We start from the raw sequence: 12,313 nt of genomic DNA on the forward strand, positions 1-12,313 counted from the left end.
TAAAAAAGAAAAGAAAATTGCATAAATAAATGTATAAATAAATATAAGAATAAATTAATAAATAAATGCTGATGATGAAATAAATAAACAAATGCATGGTGATGCTAAAATACATAAACAAATAAATAAATAAATGCTGATGCTGAAATAAATAAAAAAGAAAAGAAAATTGCATAAATAAATGTATAAATAAATACAAGAATAAATGAATAAATAAATGCTGATGCTGAAATAAATAAACAAATAAACAAATACATGGTGATGCTGAAATAAATAAAAAAGAAAAGAAAATTGCATAAATAAATTGCATTAATAAATGTATAAATAAATACAAGAATAAATGAATACATAAATAAATAAATAATCAAATAAATAAAAAAGAAAAGGTTAAAGAAATTGCATAAATAAATGTATAATAAATACAGGAATAAATAGATGGAAAAATAAATTAATAAAAGAATAAATAAATGCTGAAATATATATGGAAATAAATGAATACATATTTAAATAAATAAATACAAGTTGGTAATTAATCAGGACGTATACAATTTAATGTTATTTTATTTGTAATAGTTCACCTACATTTTCAAAAAAGTGCATAAATAAATGTATAATAAATATAATAATATATGCATTTATACATAAATACATGAAAAAATAAATAAATACTGAAATATATATGGAAATAAAAGAATAATTATTTAAATAAGTAAAAGGTTAAAACATTGCATAAATAAATGTATAATAAATACAAGAAATAAATACATGGGAAAATAAATAAATAAAAGAGTAAATAAATGCTAAAATATATATAAAAATAAATGAATAAATATTTAAATAAATAAATCAGGTTGATAATTAAGCCTCTGCATTTCGCTTGAACTGTCTTGGTCCTCCACTACTAAAACCAGCCGAAGCAATGCAAATTAGCAACATGGGATGTAACAGGCTCTCTGATTGGCTGTCACCTGGTTTGACCTGATGTCTGTCTATAAAGGCCTTCACAGCCTTTCTCCTGAAGTATGAATCTATGGCACTTCTTAGATCATCTGGTAGAGACCTTGTTTTTCCAATGGGCAATTCAAACATTGGTGAAGTGGTTTTTGTTTTGGTTCAGTTCAAACCACAGCATCAAACATCATCAGGCTGAATCTACATCTCTCCCTTTCTTCAATTTCTCCAAGAAAAATGCTTTAGCAGAGACATGGGTGTTGAGCTCGTATCAAAGATAAATGTGAAGGGGAGGGTTAGCCAGCACATAAAAAAGAGAGCACTTCTTTCTATCATTCTTCAAGTGTTAAATGATGTGTGGGTGGTGAAATGCATCAACTTATAATCCCCTTGGAGAGGGAATGTAAGAGCGGGCGACATGCAGAAGACTTTCTAACACACAAGAAAGTACGAGTAATTTGCCGTCTTCTCAAGGACATGCGTGGGTGTGAACTCGAGTGCACCATGCAGATGCGTTTGAATAGAAGGTGGCCTTTGCAGCACATGCATTTAGGTGCACTATCACATCAAGGTCAGAGCCACAAGCGCTTGTTTGTCGACTTAAAACATCAGCAGGGCAGGGAGGTGAAGAGAGGCAAAAACAACCACATGTTGAGTTTTCTATACAAAACTGAAATGCTTGTAGAGAAGGATGTCTGCTGATGTTCTGACAGATGTGGCTGCCTGCACTACTAACAGCTTGGTTCACTGAATGTTGCTGAAAGTGCTGCGGTGTAATTGTTTCCTACTGTAATCACGTTCAGTAGTGGAGCTTTGCAACACGGTGAAACTAATTCCAGTAATTATCTAGATGGATGGCTCTCTACGTAAAGGGTAGCAGCTCTGCAGGATGCACATAGGTGCTGCTGAGTCTGAGGTGAACACAGCGGTCAGATTGAAGCGTTTAACCTGCAATCAGCAAGATATCTGGTTGGAACGCCAGAACAAAAGGTAAGCAATGTAGGAACATTATGCATACATGGAGACATGATATGATATATGAGAACAGTAAGACCTTGTGGTGGAGATTCTGCTATTTTTCGACCTCCATCTGTAATGATTTATTTCCTCAAGATGTAAACAATATTACAAATAGCCCTCACATAATGTACATGACAGGCAACTTCTAATAAATCCTTCAGATTATGTGACCTCTGTCGACCTCTACTGGTGAGAAGGTAACATTGCAGGTCTACTGAATAGATTGCACAAAAAAAAAAAAAAGGAACTGTTTCTATGCAGAATAAAACACTGTTATCCAACATATGTTTAGACATTTCAAAACCAAAAATGGAGCAGGAAGAAGAAGACGAAAGTAGTAGCACATGCCACAAATTAATAAGTATCATAAACATGGATGATCTGACAATAATTGCAATAGCATTTAGATGCAATATAAGCACACAGCAAAACCTCATATAGGCCTAATATGCAGTATATGACAAATAATGTCACATTAAATGAATATGGCAAACTCCATGTGCTTATGGAGATAAACAATAATAATAATAATCAAAAATAAATGAATAAATAAATGCATAACTCGATAAATAAATAAGTAAATATAGCAAAATATTAAAAATAAATGTAGCCATTAATTATTTGATAAAATGTGACATAAATTGATAATGTTTAAATTTGCTTTTCTATTCAATATTTGCATAAATTCCTTTATTTATTTAATGTTTAATTTTCCCTTTTATTAATGCATGTATTTTTATAATATCTTAAATATATTTATTTTTGAATGTATTTATCTTTTATTTATTTTTTATTTATTTCATATTTATTTTTAAATGAATGGATTTATTTATATATTTATTTATTTAAACCTCAAGGAGTCGATCTATGAACTCTGACCCAATGATGACACACTTTAAGTGAAGTAAAATGCATAAAGAAATGTAAAAAAAATAATTAATTAGAAATAATACATATACAAATAAAAGGGAAAATTAAACAGAAGAGTAAATAAATAAGGGAATTAATATAAAGATTAATAAATAAAGCAAATAAAAACATAAATAGCAATTTTCTGTCACATTTTGTCAGTCAATTAATGGCATATACTTTCATTTACCATTCATTTATCAAGTAATTTATCTATTAATTTATTTGTTTTATTGTAGGCAGTTTATTACCAATAGAAATGTTAATGACACAGAGGGAAATCTCCCTCTCTCAATGTACTTACACAGGTATAGAAATAGCATTTAATGATACATATTTGTGCATTAAAGACGTTTAAATTATAGCCCTTAGCAGCAGCAGAGAATATTTTGGTGTTAGAGGGTTTTTGTAGTTTGGCGTACAGCGCTCTTTAGCGCCTCCCAGAGGAGAGAAGCTGAAACAGGTTGTGTCCAGGGTGTGAAGGGTCTGCAGTGCTGCTTCCTGACTCTGGAGGTGTATAAATCCTGGATGGATGGATGGATGGCACCAGTAACTTTCTCTGCAGCCTTGAGTGTCCTTTGCAGTCAGTTGAATTCACCTATGGGTACAAAAGTTCACACACTTTTAGAGAATGTAATGCGCTGCAGAATAGTTCGACCCTTCTTTCCACAACTTCACAGACAGGTGAACCTCCAAAGCATAGGGCTGACCCTCAAAATGTTGACCTTGCAAACTAAAAAGAGAAAGACAACACAGGTCGATTTGAGGGCAGAGACAAGGAAACAGTGATGAGACATGAGCGTAAATGAACACTGGGCTGGTGGGCTGGCGCACACATCAATAATCCCCATCAATCTCTAGAACAAATTATGAACTGTGTTCATTTAAAATCCAATTATCCTCATTATTGTCAGCGGTTGATGCATGTTAATGATGCATGAAATAGCTGAACTTTTTTTTTTTTTTTTGGGAGACCAGCATTATTACAGGGAGTGAGTGTCAGGGTGTGATGACACGAAGACGCCACAAGATGGAGAAAGAGTTCTGCCGTGTTTTTGGGAACACCCGAGGCTGCTCGAGCAGAGCTGAGCTGAAATGGTGTGTTAAAAATTAAGAAAAAAAGAGGAGAAGTGTCACTCATGATAATTAGCTTTCATGGAAGTACATTTTAGAAATTCAAATAATTGGTCTTACTTGGGGAGCTGGTTGCTGTGGATTCCTCTGGAGTTTCTTTGAGCTGAAATTTTGGTAAAACATTCAAAGGCAATTAAAATCAGCCTTGTGTGTATGGACATGCAAGTATATATATATATATATATGAATAAAAAATATATGTACTGTATAAATATATATATATATATATGAATAAAAAAATATATGTACTGTATATATATATAATTGATATATATATATATATATATATATAAAATTAAATATATGTACTGTATAAATAAATAAAAAAAATATAAATAAATACAAAAATAGATAAATAAATTTGCATATAAAAATAAAAATATGTAAATATATATTTAAAAAATAATAAATATAAATATATATTAAAAAATAATAATAATATATATATAGCATACATCTGGTCTTTGGGATTACCTGTACTGTAAATGGAAAGTAGGCAAGGTAAATGAAAGGTACTATTTGTCGCCCGGATCACGTTCCAAAACTGATCCAGTGGCTTGTATTGCAATAAATTATTGAATCTTGACGGAATTGTTGTTGTTTTGGCTTTAAGTGATACTGTGTAACTCCTCAGACAATGAATACAAATGAAAAGTAGAAATGAAAAGCAATAAAATACACACTTCTTCAATTCAATACACTCAGCGATTTTGCCGACACAGCACAACCTTTCATGGTCTGGTATGACCGGTAGCTACTGTGAGCTAACCTTAGCTAAATTGACTTCACTGAGTGAGTTCTCTTCTTAAACAACATCTTCAGCAAACGTTGCATAGCCTCACTTTAAAGTATCTAGTGAAATAAACACAATCTAACTTTCCCCCCAAAGGCTTTTAACTGTTTTTAACTGTCAGCTTGTAAACCAACTCAAACATCACCTTCTAAATTCCCTTCAAATGGCTCCATAATAAGGTTTATACACCGCCTGGTTTTCACATTCAGCCCCTAGAGAGAGCTTTTTACAAGCTATAAACATCATTGATGACTTATTATAGCCCAGATGCATAACCAAACTGCACCCGAATCTCTGGGGTTATTAGACGCGGCGGAGAAGGGGGATCCTGCCCTTTTAACATCAAAGTGGAAAGTGGAGTTTTTTATTGTGAGAGGCTGACAATGTTGTGCATGCGTTTTCAAGAGAGCAGAGGAGGGGGGAGGGATTAAGAGAAGAGTGCGGTGAGAGCCTCGGCTGTAAACAACATGACAGTTACTAAAGCAGCAAACTGGGTTTAATCCCCGTTCTGTGAGGGGTTTGACTAAACACAAAGGGGAGCGCCGGGTCACTCCGGATCTCACATCAGAGTAGTGTTTACCCGCGCTCTTTTCGATGACTTTGAAACTCATAAAAGGCACAGATGGTCACATTGAACACACATCACATTGAATTAAGGCTACGCCACCTCCAGGTTGCTCGACACCACCGTCTACTCACCTGCACCGTGCAGCCTGGCAGGTGTTGGCGGCTTCACTTAGCAGACAGTATATCTTTGGGCCGGAGCCCTGCAGTAGCTGGCAAGCTGACATGCCTATATTCTACTCCCTAAAGCTGTAATGAGAGCTATAAATAATATTGTAATTGCTCTAAATAGTATTTTAATTGCTACTATTACTGCATGTTCCTCTGCCCAACAAGACAGCTATTTGTAGAGTAATTGTGTACAGCAAGTTCTGTAACGGTGCCAGATGTTTTTACTGTACGTCATTTTTATTTAAGTGTTTGTTTTGCAGGGACAATAGCCATCGATCAACAGCGAAGGAAGAAAAAGGAGGATAGTTTCCATCTGTTGTCTCTGTTCAGATGTCACAATACGCCCAAGTCATTACGCAGAACTACTTTACGTCATTACAATTACAGCTGGAGCCTTATTGGAGCATTGCATGCCACATTTTTTGAGAAGAAATTAAAATCAGTCGGTCATCTCAGTACTGTAGCTATCAGGCAAGCTGAGGGACATCTTTTACAGAGTTCATTTACAGATTGACGGACAGCCAGCCTTCGGGCATGAGGCTACATGTGTTGAATCAGCATGTAGATTTCACTTCACACAGCAAAATGCCGCAGGGGCAGGATGGACTGGGGTTGAATGTGCATGCTCGACCACTTTCCATACAGTACAGGTACTGTAGTTAAAAGCAACTGGCTTAATAGAGTTCATTTGTACACATGATTTCATCAAGGTTATCTCAGCTTGAATCTGTCTGAATAACAAACTGGAGGTGTTTAGGGTATTATGGCGGGTCTAATGAAAGATGCTTAGAAATAGAATAGAACGGACATTCACATCCAAATCAACGGTCAAAGCGGTGTGCATTTTTATGTGTACCATTGCCATTGCGACCGTTGTAGCGGGCTGACTTCCGTAAAAACTAAACTGACTTACGGCAAGTCGCGGACTCGCTGAAGTGAGGTTTTGCAGTAACAACTAAAAGGAGCAGTGGAGTAGTAACGTTGCGAAGCATAGAGAGCCAGAGTAAACGAGTACAATTTAACAACTTAATGCTTCATCCACACATAATGAAAGCATCGCTATCGACAGATGAGTGACAACTGTACTTTACTGACGTGCGTTCCATTGTCATCATAACAACTAACAACAATCACCATTTTCTTTTGTATTAGTCAAATAACCATGGAAACGATGTAAATGTCGGTTCACTCCTATTCTATTTCAACTTAAAGACGTCATCCCGTTGCATTATGGGATATGTACGATGCAGTGTTTTTAGAGCTCAAGCCATACTAGAGACTAAAAGTCAGAATCGACCGTTTTGAACTTTGTTTTTTTTTGTTAATCTGTCTCCTGTGAGTCCCCCAACTTTATGGAAGTGCAATACTAAATCTCTTAATAAATCATGCATTGAAAACTATACATACAAACTGCACTGTTAAGTCCATTTACCAAGTAACTAGCAACTATGGCTGTCATTTATTCAAATGAAGTAAGAAGTGCAATATGCCTATCTGAAGTGAAGTAGAAGAAAGAAATGAAAGTACTCAAGTGAAGTGCAGGTGACTCAACATTGGGAGTGAATGCATGTTGTTTGTATTTCCACCACCACTGATTTGTAATTTAGCAGCTGCTTGTAACTCTGCCCCCGTAACTCTTGACGAAAAGCACAAGTACACGTGAAAGCCTCGACCGACTAATGAGCGCTGACCTTGACTGAAAATGGCCCCGCCACACAATTTTACACCATATTTAAGAAAAAGACATCTCCTATTCAGCGTCTGCCGAAACGGAACGCATAATTTGCACACTCTTCTCACTGTAAGATGTTTTCACAAATGCCAGTTATTTTCTCAGATTGCCGGGGATAATGAGCGGAGTGTTGCGAAGATGAATGGATTTTCTTTGTTGTTGTTGGTGCCCACAAAGCCGTGATTATCTATTCATTATCTGCCTGACTTGAGAGGTGCAGCCGTATCGGGCTAAAATACATCACGTTGGCTTGAAATAGAACGGTGGAGAAAACAAGTTGTTTTATGTTGCAGCACAGATCTGCAGCATTTTGTCCTACTTTCCCGTTTGCACTGACCAGAGGCTTCCCGACGCTAGTGATTGTTGGCCGAACTCATAATGTCACGTGCGGTTGCCAGCTGAGCCAACAGGAAGCCTGCAGGCCTTTTGTTTTATGACTCAGATGCGAATTGGTTCATTTCATTTACTCGGTAAAACACATAGAGCATTTTGGATAAATCACTGAGGATGTCACATTACAGGCAGACTTATTATGTGAGCTGAAAATGAGCAGCCAACATTAGCTAAAATATGTAAATCATCTTAATCATAGCGTTTTGTAATAACTGAGGGGTGTATGTAAGTGCAGGAGCCATCTCTAATTTAAAAAATTGAGCTTATGTTATGTTCCGGGCAGCAATTTATTCAAACATCCCGACCCAGCAAATCATAATAAATCACACGATGACACAGTCCGAGACATCTGGACATTTTAGATTAGCACTCCGGCTTCTGAGTGTAAATATGTTTTTTAGGTTGCGGACAACACACACACACACAATTCCTCCAGCTGAGAGGTGCTGAACTAACTCTCTATGTGACCTTATCTTCACAATGTGCCACTCTGAGGCGATTTGACTCAAAAATGACACCAAATCCTGTTTAGTACAGAGAATAAAAAGCGCCGGCTCCCCTGCGTCACTGGTGCAAGAGGGGTTTTTGGACGTGTTTGCACATGCAGACTGTACGTGCACAACGGTCCCCCCCTTTGAAGACACTGTGTGACTCATTTGTTATTTGAGGAGGTTTTTTGGCTTCTCCCAAAAGGTCACTGACAAGTCAAGTGCCTCGGAGAAGAAACTTTTTTCTCCCGATGTTGTAAATACATAAACCACAGTATTTGTTTAGTCGCTGTAATAACATGGAGATTATGATGAAAGAATCCATTATTAAAGTTTAATGCTGTAATACAGTAGGATTAAAGGGATAGTTCAGGTGCTTTGAAGTAGGGTTGTATGAGGTTTGTTCCCATAGTCATAGATAACTGCACGTTGATGGTTTCACACGGGATACGCCCCTATCCATCGCTCTTGACCTCCACCCCATATGGAGTTTCACGATATCCATACCAAAGCGCCTGACTTCTGCTTCTGCTACTGTCATAACTACTACGGTCGCTAGAGGTCGCTGTCGTGTTCTTTTATTCCTTCTGTCGGTGATCGTCCATGTGAATAGATGATAAAACCTACTTGTGGGTGCATTATACCCCTATTGACCCGCATCTATGGTGCTTATAGCAAACGATAATGCCTATTTAATGGCCTGATAAAAGTCTAATCGGATGGACGCCCCCAGCTTGGAGAAGCAGACATGAGTTACAGCAGAGAAGCAAAGCAATTTACTGCTGTGGACAGGGGCAACAGTAAAACGTATTTTAGCCACCTAAAAGAAAAAATCAATATCAGTTTAAGTGTACGCTATATTTAGAATATATTTACCGCTCTACCTTGCCGTCAGACGGCCCTTTCCAACAGGGAACTGTATATCCATCTATGCTCGCTTCAAAGACACCAGACTCCTTTGACAAAAACAGTAATTTGACATTGCAGAACACGGAAGTTGCTGGTCTACCGCTGCCTCGATCGGGAAGATTGTTTGTGTAATTGTGTGACTTTGGGGAATCCAAACTAACCCCTTAAAATGCCAAAGTAACACACCTCTGCAAGGTAAAATTACTGTTTTTGTCAAAGGAGTCTGGTGGCAGTCTGGAAAGGACTGTAGCCCCGTCCACAACAGTGCATCGCTTTGTTCCCTTGCTGGTACTCCTGTCTGTTTCCAACCGTCATCTAACACACGATCTATGGAACAAACTATCCCTTTAATCCTTGTTTACCCGTATTCCACCCTCACTCTCTTCTCATCTGCGGATACGTTTAATCAAATCCAAGATTGATCACAGGTTTCGACACCCAGACAGGTTGGGTGGTGGGAGCAGGCAGGTGGGTGGAAATTAATGCTATCCCAACAGCATCAATTCATCCCTAATGTCCCTGCTAATGTCAAACTGTCCACAGCATGAAACATAAAGTCCCAATTATTCAAATGCAGCTATACAGTAAACAAGGTTAAATAAATGAGGCTGGATGAAGAAGTGCTCTGGTTATAGATAGGGATTAACAAGTTAGTTTCCCCGTCTTATAAACCCACACGGGACTTAAATAGACACGCTGTGTCGCATGAGTACGCTCGTCTATGTTTGGACACTCTATGAAATTGAGATAATGTGATTAATTCACCTCATCTGCAATTATATGCTGTGACATTAAATTGTTAATTATCATTTGAGAGCAGAAAATTATACTGCAGGGGTGTGCTTTTGTGTACGCGTGTTCATCCTCCGAGGCTGCAGAGGTTATTTTCTAACTGTACGCTAATCTGTGACATATTACCTGCAAAAAAATGCATAACTGTAATTTCGAATGTAATCCACAATTTTCTAAACTTAGTCAGCAGCAATTTTCTGCTTGTTCTTTGGCAAATTAAACCAACATTAAGATATTATCTGTATATTATAAATTACACTGTGTAAGATCTAGTGAAATATGCTATTGAGTTGCATTATGGGAAGTGTAGGATCTAGTGGTTGTGGAGTTTGAGCCATATTAAAGGAAGACACCCCAGGTGAATAGGGTAAACATTTTAACCAACAGATATCACCATTAAACTTCCCCAGTTGATAACTTACATTAAGACAATTATCTTTTGTATTACAAGTTTTCTGAAAATGTTTGTTTAAATATGCAAATTAGGCGTTATCTTATAAATTATGTGCTAATTTCAATACATTCCAAGAACAGAAACCTGGACATTGGATTAAGCCATGTTCAAAAGTTGTTTTCATTTAATTCTATTGATGTATTAGAGTCGAAAATCAGAAAATGCTGTCAACAGCCATCAAAAAAATCAATTTTCGCCATGTTTTGAGGAATAAGATGTTCTATAAATCAGGCTATGAATGATATATGAACAAACCCCCACGGTGCAAACCTTCAGAATATAGATAGGAATGAAAACGGGCAGGTTTGGTGGATGTAATAGCTACTGAAGTGGAGCTTTCTGGCTCAGAGTCTGAGGAAAAAACACCTTTAAAGATATGTATTGTAAAACTGAAATCCCATACATTTTGACACTACAATTAAATAGTGAAAATGTTTAACTAATAGATTTCACCATGAAACTTCCTCAGTTGATTACTTACATTAAGACAATTATTTTTTGCATTACAAGTTTTCTGATATTGCCTGTTTAAATGTACAAATGAGGCACTATCTAATGCTAACTTGTCAGTTAATTTAGTAGAAATCTACAGATGCAATTAGACAAAGTAGTAAAATAAACAACTAAATGTGTATTTTGGATGTTATCTTTTCACTAGTCTGAAAGAAGACATGTTATGGAAGCAAAATCTCAAATTTGACTAGTGCATGAAAAATGTTTTTGCCTGGGATGTCTTGCTTTTAGGACTAAAAGTCAAGATATCTTGGACTCTGCTGTACCAATTTTGACTATTTTTAAAATATTATTTTTATATATTAATTGTTTGTGTTGTTTAAAATTTGTCTCTTACACATCCCCTAAATGTATTTAAATAAAGTAAGCAGTGTGGTTATAGTTTAGTTAAGTTTAGTCAACAAAACTACTTTTTTAGGTTGACGAAAAGATTGTGTTTTGGGTTAAAATAACTACGAAAGTGGCGTGAATTAAGTACGGAAGTTACATGACAAATACATAAACGTTGACTTCTGGTTTAAACAGTAGTTTGTGCATTAAATGGATTAAATACGCATTGATTTTGTGCTATATATACAAATTACAGAGCATTACTTTTCGTAGGTACAACTGCGAACGCTGTACGAGAACAGCCTCATCCTGCATACATAATTTTATTAAAGTAAAAGTAAAGGTTCTGGACATCTTTGCAAATGTCGTAAATAACAAGGAAGATGACAACAATGATGTCCTGCAGCTATTATTAATTTGGATTAGATAACTCCATCTCTAAATCAGATTAAAGTAATTGTGTACATTTAGTCCCCAACGCTGGTTTTAGTAGCACAAGGTGTGTGCAAGCGTAAACCTGTACATGTGGGCGCACGCTGACGCCTGCACTCATTGTCGAGGGATTAAGACCACTAAGCTAATTCAACGGAGTAATAAAGGATTTCTGTAAACTCCAGATTAATTGGGATTAACCACTTACACATTTTTAGGTCTTGCCGAGGCTGAAAAGGAGGTGAGAGAAAACACTCCAGCAGCCCTGAGGGAGAAAGCACTCCAACACTGCTGTGATGTCTGCCGCTTAAGAACACGGCTGAATGAAGGAGCCCCGGAGCATTAGCCACCTGTGTGTGTCTTAATACCCTTTTGTATGTGCTGGTAAGAGTATCACACGTGTGTTCGCCCGGGTTTCACTTCAGAAATCCGAAGCCAGAAGGCAAACTGATAATCACGACACCAAAGTCTGGAGAGCGAGTGTGTAAAATTGGACCTTTGTGCGTGGATGTACGCCGCTCTCCAGTCAACACCTTGGATAGTGTTGCATGAAATGAAGAAACAAGGGAGGGATGTACAGCGGCTTAAGTTGGGGAGTGGTTGTTTTCAAAAAATCCTTGCAACTTATCTGCCCAATTTCTTTTGAGACGGCGAGGGCACGTTCCGCTCTGTTGCACCGTATTTGTGTCCACAAGCCCTATTAGCTTCTGAAGCTCAGTCTCTCCAAA

At 36.9% G+C, this 12,313-nt stretch overlaps 1 long non-coding RNA gene across 1 annotated transcript in view; it reads right to left on the minus strand.

Moving 5' to 3' along the window:
- Window positions 1–2,708: 2,708 nt before the first annotated feature.
- The window catches only part of LOC119483348, a 106,741-nt gene continuing 97,136 nt past the window's right edge, over window positions 2,709–12,313 (minus strand). The window contains exon 7 of the long non-coding RNA XR_005205652.1: window positions 2,709–3,478. This is a non-coding gene — a long non-coding RNA (uncharacterized LOC119483348). The remainder of the gene's footprint in view (window positions 3,479–12,313) is intronic.

This window comes from Sebastes umbrosus, chromosome 24, assembly GCF_015220745.1.
Source record: "Sebastes umbrosus isolate fSebUmb1 chromosome 24, fSebUmb1.pri, whole genome shotgun sequence".
In the NCBI taxonomy this organism is placed as follows: domain Eukaryota; kingdom Metazoa; phylum Chordata; class Actinopteri; order Perciformes; family Sebastidae; genus Sebastes; species Sebastes umbrosus.